Source organism: Tamandua tetradactyla, chromosome 17 (assembly GCF_023851605.1).
Source record: "Tamandua tetradactyla isolate mTamTet1 chromosome 17, mTamTet1.pri, whole genome shotgun sequence".
Classification (NCBI taxonomy): Eukaryota; Metazoa; Chordata; class Mammalia; order Pilosa; family Myrmecophagidae; genus Tamandua; species Tamandua tetradactyla.
In genome coordinates, this window is record NC_135343.1 from 81,288,596 (window position 1) to 81,294,821 (window position 6,226).

General features: G+C 39.2%; 1 long non-coding RNA gene across 1 annotated transcript; it reads right to left on the reverse strand.

The window, feature by feature from the left end:
- Positions 1–243: 243 nt before the first annotated feature.
- LOC143661782 (uncharacterized) lies at positions 244–2,148 on the reverse strand. The gene is made up of 3 exons (XR_013164836.1): positions 2,057–2,148; positions 1,066–1,152; positions 244–470 (listed from the first exon to the last, which is right to left on the reverse strand). It is a non-coding gene; the product is annotated as an uncharacterized LOC143661782 (long non-coding RNA).
- Positions 2,149–6,226: the final 4,078 nt, after the last annotated feature.

Sequence of the window (6,226 nt, forward strand, 5' to 3'; positions counted from 1 at the left end):
ATAAGTTTTAGGATCTAGGAAATAAAAACTTTCAATTTCACTCCTAAAGTCTCTGTACCACACCCAACCCATGGCGACTCTTGCATGCTATATTAATATTTAATCATTTATTACAAACTATTCTACTATGTTTATGTCCTTAAATCTGTTCTGGGCATGCAATGAACACAAACAAATTACCTTCGTTTTAAAGAAAGTTCTGTTGGGAAGCAAAACTAGCACATACAAAAAGAATCAAGCATTTCAATTACAGAGCATGCCTCTCCTGGAGGTAAGTTGGTGAAGAACAGAATAAGCTTGGGCCAAAATTCCAAGGCAATTCTGCCAGTCACTGACTTCATGACCTTGGGTGAGACCCTCACCTTCTCAAACGAGGACTGTGATGCACATAAATGTGTTCCTTGGCTTCACAGCATTCCAGATTGGTCCCACATCCTTCTGGAAATTTTGCAACTTACTTTGTATATGAACTACAATAAAGCAGAGGAAATACAGGTCTGAGAGCTTTTTGAAGGAGAAATGACACAGCATGACAACCAACTAAAAACAGAACCAGGGTTAATGAGAAAGCATAGTTTAAAATTTCTGTAAAACTAGTAGAATAGCAGTCTCATTGACAAAGGCAGGGAAGTTAGCTGTAAGAAGATGGCAAGTGGGGACCAGAAGGGACTAAGATTTTCTAATATGTATCTGTGCAATCTATATAGGTTTAATTTGAAAATATAATAGGAAAGTTTAGGAAACCATTTACTAAAGGAGGTTAAACCTGTGCACAGTCATTTCTTTGAGATGAAGCAACACTGTAATAGGAATTGCCATCATATTTTCTGAAATTATTTAAACCTACCTCATAGCATCCCTTTGGATAGGTGAGTTCATTTTTTGCTTATTAAATTGAAATTACTTGTCCTCAACTTAACATTGGAAACACAGTACATTGATTAAGGCAGAGAGAGTCTAAAGATTGTTAAAATACATAAGCTACCTGCTTTGGTTTGCTAGGTAGCTGAAGTGCAGATACTTTGAAATGGGTCAGCTTTTAACAATGGAAATGTGTTAACTTACAAGCTTACAGTTTTGAGGCTGAGAAAAACGTCCAAATCAAGGCATCATCAGGCAATGCTTTCTTCAGCTGCTGGCTATCCCAGACTCCTATGTTAAATAACAAAAGCAGATGTGACCATCTGCTGGTCTTTCTCTTCTCCTCTGAGTTTTGTTGTTTTCAGTTTCTTGCTTCCATGGCTTTCTCTCTCTCTTTGTCTGAATTTCATCTTCTTGTAAAGGACTCCAGTAAAAGGATTAAGACCCACCCTGAGGTTTTTATTTTGCTAATTGATGCTTGATAAAAATACACCAGAAATAGAATGTCTTTTAAGAGGAAAATTATTAAGCTACAAGTTTACAGTCCTAAGGCTATGAAATGCTCAATCTAAGGCATCCAGAGAAAGATACTTTGACTCAAGAAAGGCCAGTGTCTGTCACATGGGAAGGCACATGGCTGGCATCTGCAAGTCCTTATTCCCAGTTTCATTGCTTCCAGCTTCTAATGCCAGTGGTTTTCTCTCTAACTGTCTGTGGGCCCTCACTAAGCTCCTGTGGGACACAACTCTGTGTTCTGGCTTGTTCAGCATTTCATAGGAAGGTACAAGGCAGCGTCTGTTGGGCTCTGCATCTCCAAACATCTACGTCTAGGCATCTGCTCTCTCTGTTGGCACTTCAAGCATCTTCAAATATCTGCATCTCAGTTCTCAACTTCTCTAAAAATGTTTTCTCTTTTAAAGGACTCCAGCAAACTAATCAAGACCCACACTGAAAGGTCAGAGTCACATCTCCATCTAATCAAAAGGCCACACCCACAACTGGTTGCGTCACATCTCCATGGAAGCAATCTTAAGTTACCACCCCACAATATTGAATTAGGATTAAAACAAACATGACTGTTCCCACAAGATTCTATAAGGAAAAATATATGGCTTTTCTGGGGTCCACAACCGCTTCAAACCAGTACACTGAGCCACACCTTAACTTAACTAATCTAATTAAAAATCCTACTTACACAATAGGTTTAAAGAACATAATTTTCTGGGGTCCACACAGCTTCAAACCATCACACCACCTCTGGTTCACAGACATGAAGTAGTAGATTTTTGTGAATGTTTTTTCCTCATAGTGGCATATGAAAATAAAAATACACATTATCATTATTGAATATGAATGCAACACATTGATGCATTAACGTTTTTGTCACTAAATTCAATAGAGTACGTGGAATGGGGACACAATATTTAAGACATGAGTGTCAGGGAGGGAAAAAAAAAGCTTACTAAACAACTTGTGAGCTGCCAACTAAATTATCCATCCAGGCTTTCTGCTTCCTTTTCGTCATTTAAATTCCAGCAGAGACCAAATAAAAATTACTCTTTGATCAGCCACCTGAGAACTCACCTATAATCAGATACTGGGATATGATAAAACTGGAATTTCAGAAATGATAATACTGCTGCTAATCAAGTTAAAATAATTAGTTGAAATAATTTTAACTAGTTAAAACTAATTAAAATAATTTGATTTCATATTATAATATATGCACCACTGTATGTCCTTTCAGAAAACCATAAAACCGTGATTTTAAAGACTGAGAGCCAAATATCATACGTATCATTTGTGCCCTGAGTACCTTGTAAATGCAATTATCATCTCCCTCCAGCCACACACTAAATGATGTTTCTATAGATTGGAAGATAACATGATTATGAGAAAAAGCCAGAGTCTGAAGCCCAGTTTCTAAATCCCTGTCTTTGAGCTGATGCATACTCAAGCTACTCACAGATAAAGTTTCTTGGGGGGATCAGAAGGAGACAATTATCTGCATAATTCAATTAAAAATCCAGTTTGCAGAATTAAGACCACTCAGAAGCAAGCACTTAATAAATGATTTCTGACAATTTTGCTAGCAATTTATTTTTAGAACATTGCCTGAAATAGAGCATTTGTGATTCCAGCCCAATATTAAATATCTTGAGATAAGAAGTTATCTTTCTGTAGTACCTTAAAATTTATATTTTCATATATATAAATTTATTTGCTCCACAATGAAAAGCTGTTATATAGAGGAGGTAAAAAATGCTTTCAGCCTTCCTTTTGATTCAGCTGCATCATGCCTGGTAACACGTCACTTACCCTCCCCCATTACATAGTTTCCCCCTAACAGTGAGAGACGCACTGACAGAAATGCTGTAACAGGGAACATTAACCTCTGTTTCCCACAATGACACGTCTTTTCCCTACACTGCCTCCAAACCTATCTTGGCTTTCTTAGACTCTAATGCATATTTTATCTGAGAAACATCTCTCCCTTGGCTTCCTGCTGTCCTTCCCTGGACTCTATTAGGGAACTGATAAAAAGAGACCCTTTTCACAACTGCGGTGGTCGTGGAAATAGCAGTTCCGCCTTACGCCACCATGGCCAACAGCACTAAGCTGCCCCCAAAGTTCTACTGTTGCATAATTGTCACAAAATTATCCTGACATAAAACCTCAAGTGACCTGAGAGGTTGTCCCAAATTGAGAGCAGATTTGGCATTACTATAGTGTGGTTACTCAGTGTAATTTATTTGCTCGTTGAGCACAAGCCTCCACAACAACCAATACACATGCATGAGGTCAAAGACACGCAACACATTTAAACGTGGAGGATGCCAGAGTCTCTGAAGGGCATCCTCCTGGGTGCCCATACAGGACAGACAGGTCCCCTGAGGGAGTGGTCTCGGGAGCCCGTGAGATGTGGCATCAGGGCAGGGTCTGAAGCCATCGCAGCAGCAAGCCTCGGCGCAGCACCGGCACCGGAGCGGGAAATCAGAAAGAAGAGGGTCACTCTGCTCTCCCTGACGATCACCAAAGTGGCATCCCCGCGGGGTTTTGACGCATTAGCGGTCTCATCGCCCGCATTCTGACCGAGGGTTTGTGACCCTCTGCCAAGCCAATCCATGTCAGATCCTCACACAAATGACAGGTTTCACTTCTTACAAACACAAATTTTCTCCATTTGTTGACTTTCTAATCGTGGTCAACACATTTACAACGTTTTGGGGATTCATGATCATTAATATTATTTCGGTGCTCAACATCTACTATCCTCTTTACTCACATTATAAATTATAACCATGGCCTCTGTCTATTTTGAATGCATCTGTGTCCATGGCTGCTTCCATTTTAAATGTCTATGCTTTGGGCTCTTTAAGAAAATGTATTTGTTTTGTGTGGGGGGAATTGCATGGACTACAAATCAAACCCAGGTCTCCCGCATGGCAGGTGAGAATTCTACCAGGGAACAAGCCTTGCAACCCCCGCACACCTTTATAATTGCGAACACACCTCTTGTTTGTGCCTTCATGATTCTACCCATCACTTTCCTCTTTTCTAACTTGCATTCACCCCTCGCAAAACAAGGTATGCGTACTCTTTTATGGCCTTCCATGACACCCTCAATCTGAGCTATTCTTCTTCTTAATTGTTCTCATAATGCCCTGTGCTCACCCATGCAGCATTTGCAACGTTGCTTTGTAACTAGCTACTCCCATTAGACCACAACCTCAGACACGGACAGGAATTTTGATCTCATTATACCCAGTGACGTGAATTGAGTAACTGAATGAATTAATAGTCAGAGCAATGCCTCATAGAATTGTGGGAATTTTTACTCTGTTGAATGAATAATTAACAAGTTTTGTGCTATGGCTATCTTTCCCCATGACTACAGAAACTCTGCTAGGTTTTCTTTGTTTAGTTATTTTTTACTTCATTGGCACTGGCACCTAGGAGAGCATCCATTAGAAATATGCTTGTGAATGAATAAATGCAGCATGAATGAGTGGATATAAATGAGGCAGAGGGAGATGACTTCTATGACTTCTTCCATATTGCTAAGAGGCACAAGCATTTAAAATTTATGCAGAATTGGAGGAGAAGTTCAGTTAATTAGATTGCTGTGTTATAGTCCATTTAAACCACGGGGGGATTTTCAAATGAAGAACCGGGTGATTCTACTGCTCTCCTCTGCCACCTCTCTCATTGGTCAAGTGCGCAGTCCTCAAGCACTGAGTTTAATTAACACTTTGCTCAAGGGCTTGGTTTTGACGTCTCTTGTCTGAGATGGGGTTCCTACTTCATCTTTCTGCAGCTATGCATAAGGGACTGGTTCAATTTGTCTTAAATGTTTACACAGTTAATGCATATTTCAATTTCTATTTGCGTTGATGATTTAATGTTACCTACCTTATAAATGCTTCTAATTGAAGCACTAATTTTACGAACAGATCTAATTAATGATATCGCTTTCAAATCCCATTAATACACATTATTCTTTGTTATAAAGCTTGAGTCCAGCGTGCTGAGATGGTTAATTTTGTTTATTTAAGAAACTCTGATAGCTAAATTAGTCTTGAGTTTATTACTATTTTGGTAATGTGCTGCAGTGTCAAAAGTCAGAGCCTTTTATTTTAAATGAAGTTCAATTTGAGGAAATAGGACAATTAACATGAAAAAAGTACCAGCTCTCCCATGCTCCTCAGAGCAAAGCTTTGGGTTTTCAATGAGCCAGCTCAGCCTCAGGTCTGGGGAATGACACCCGACCTTCAGTAAAATTGCACCAGGAACATGACTTAACAAACTAACTTTGCTTTACTGTAGTTGTGAGTTACCACAGGTGATTGCTGTAATCTACTAATCAAATGATCTCCAATCATTACTGTAAATACATTTCACTTCATAGTATTGAGGCTGCCCCATACACTGATACTATTTTGAATGACGTCCCTTCATGTCTAGAACTGTGTTTGGTTCAATTTTCTCCCAATCACTTTTGTTTCCTTCATTGACTTCCCTACAAAATTGCCATCTGAAACTCTGAGTCTCTGAGTTTAATATGTGCCTCATGTATATCTGTTGACATTTGATTTATGATTTGTGCATTGGAAACTTCAAGCCGAAATAGATAAAGCATCCATTTCCTAGGTCTTCCCAGATTGGTCATTTGGTTTAAAATGCTCTAAAAACCTCCAGAGGAAAAAAACCTCTAGAGAGCCAAAAACAAATGAGCTAGCTTGAGATAACGTCTGGTCTGCCTCAGAAGCAAAAGCTGCCATTTTAAAAACTGTCTCTAGCCTACAAGTTTTAAAAATTGAAGAAAGAGACTGGAATCCAGCTGTACACTTCGCTTGCATCTTTC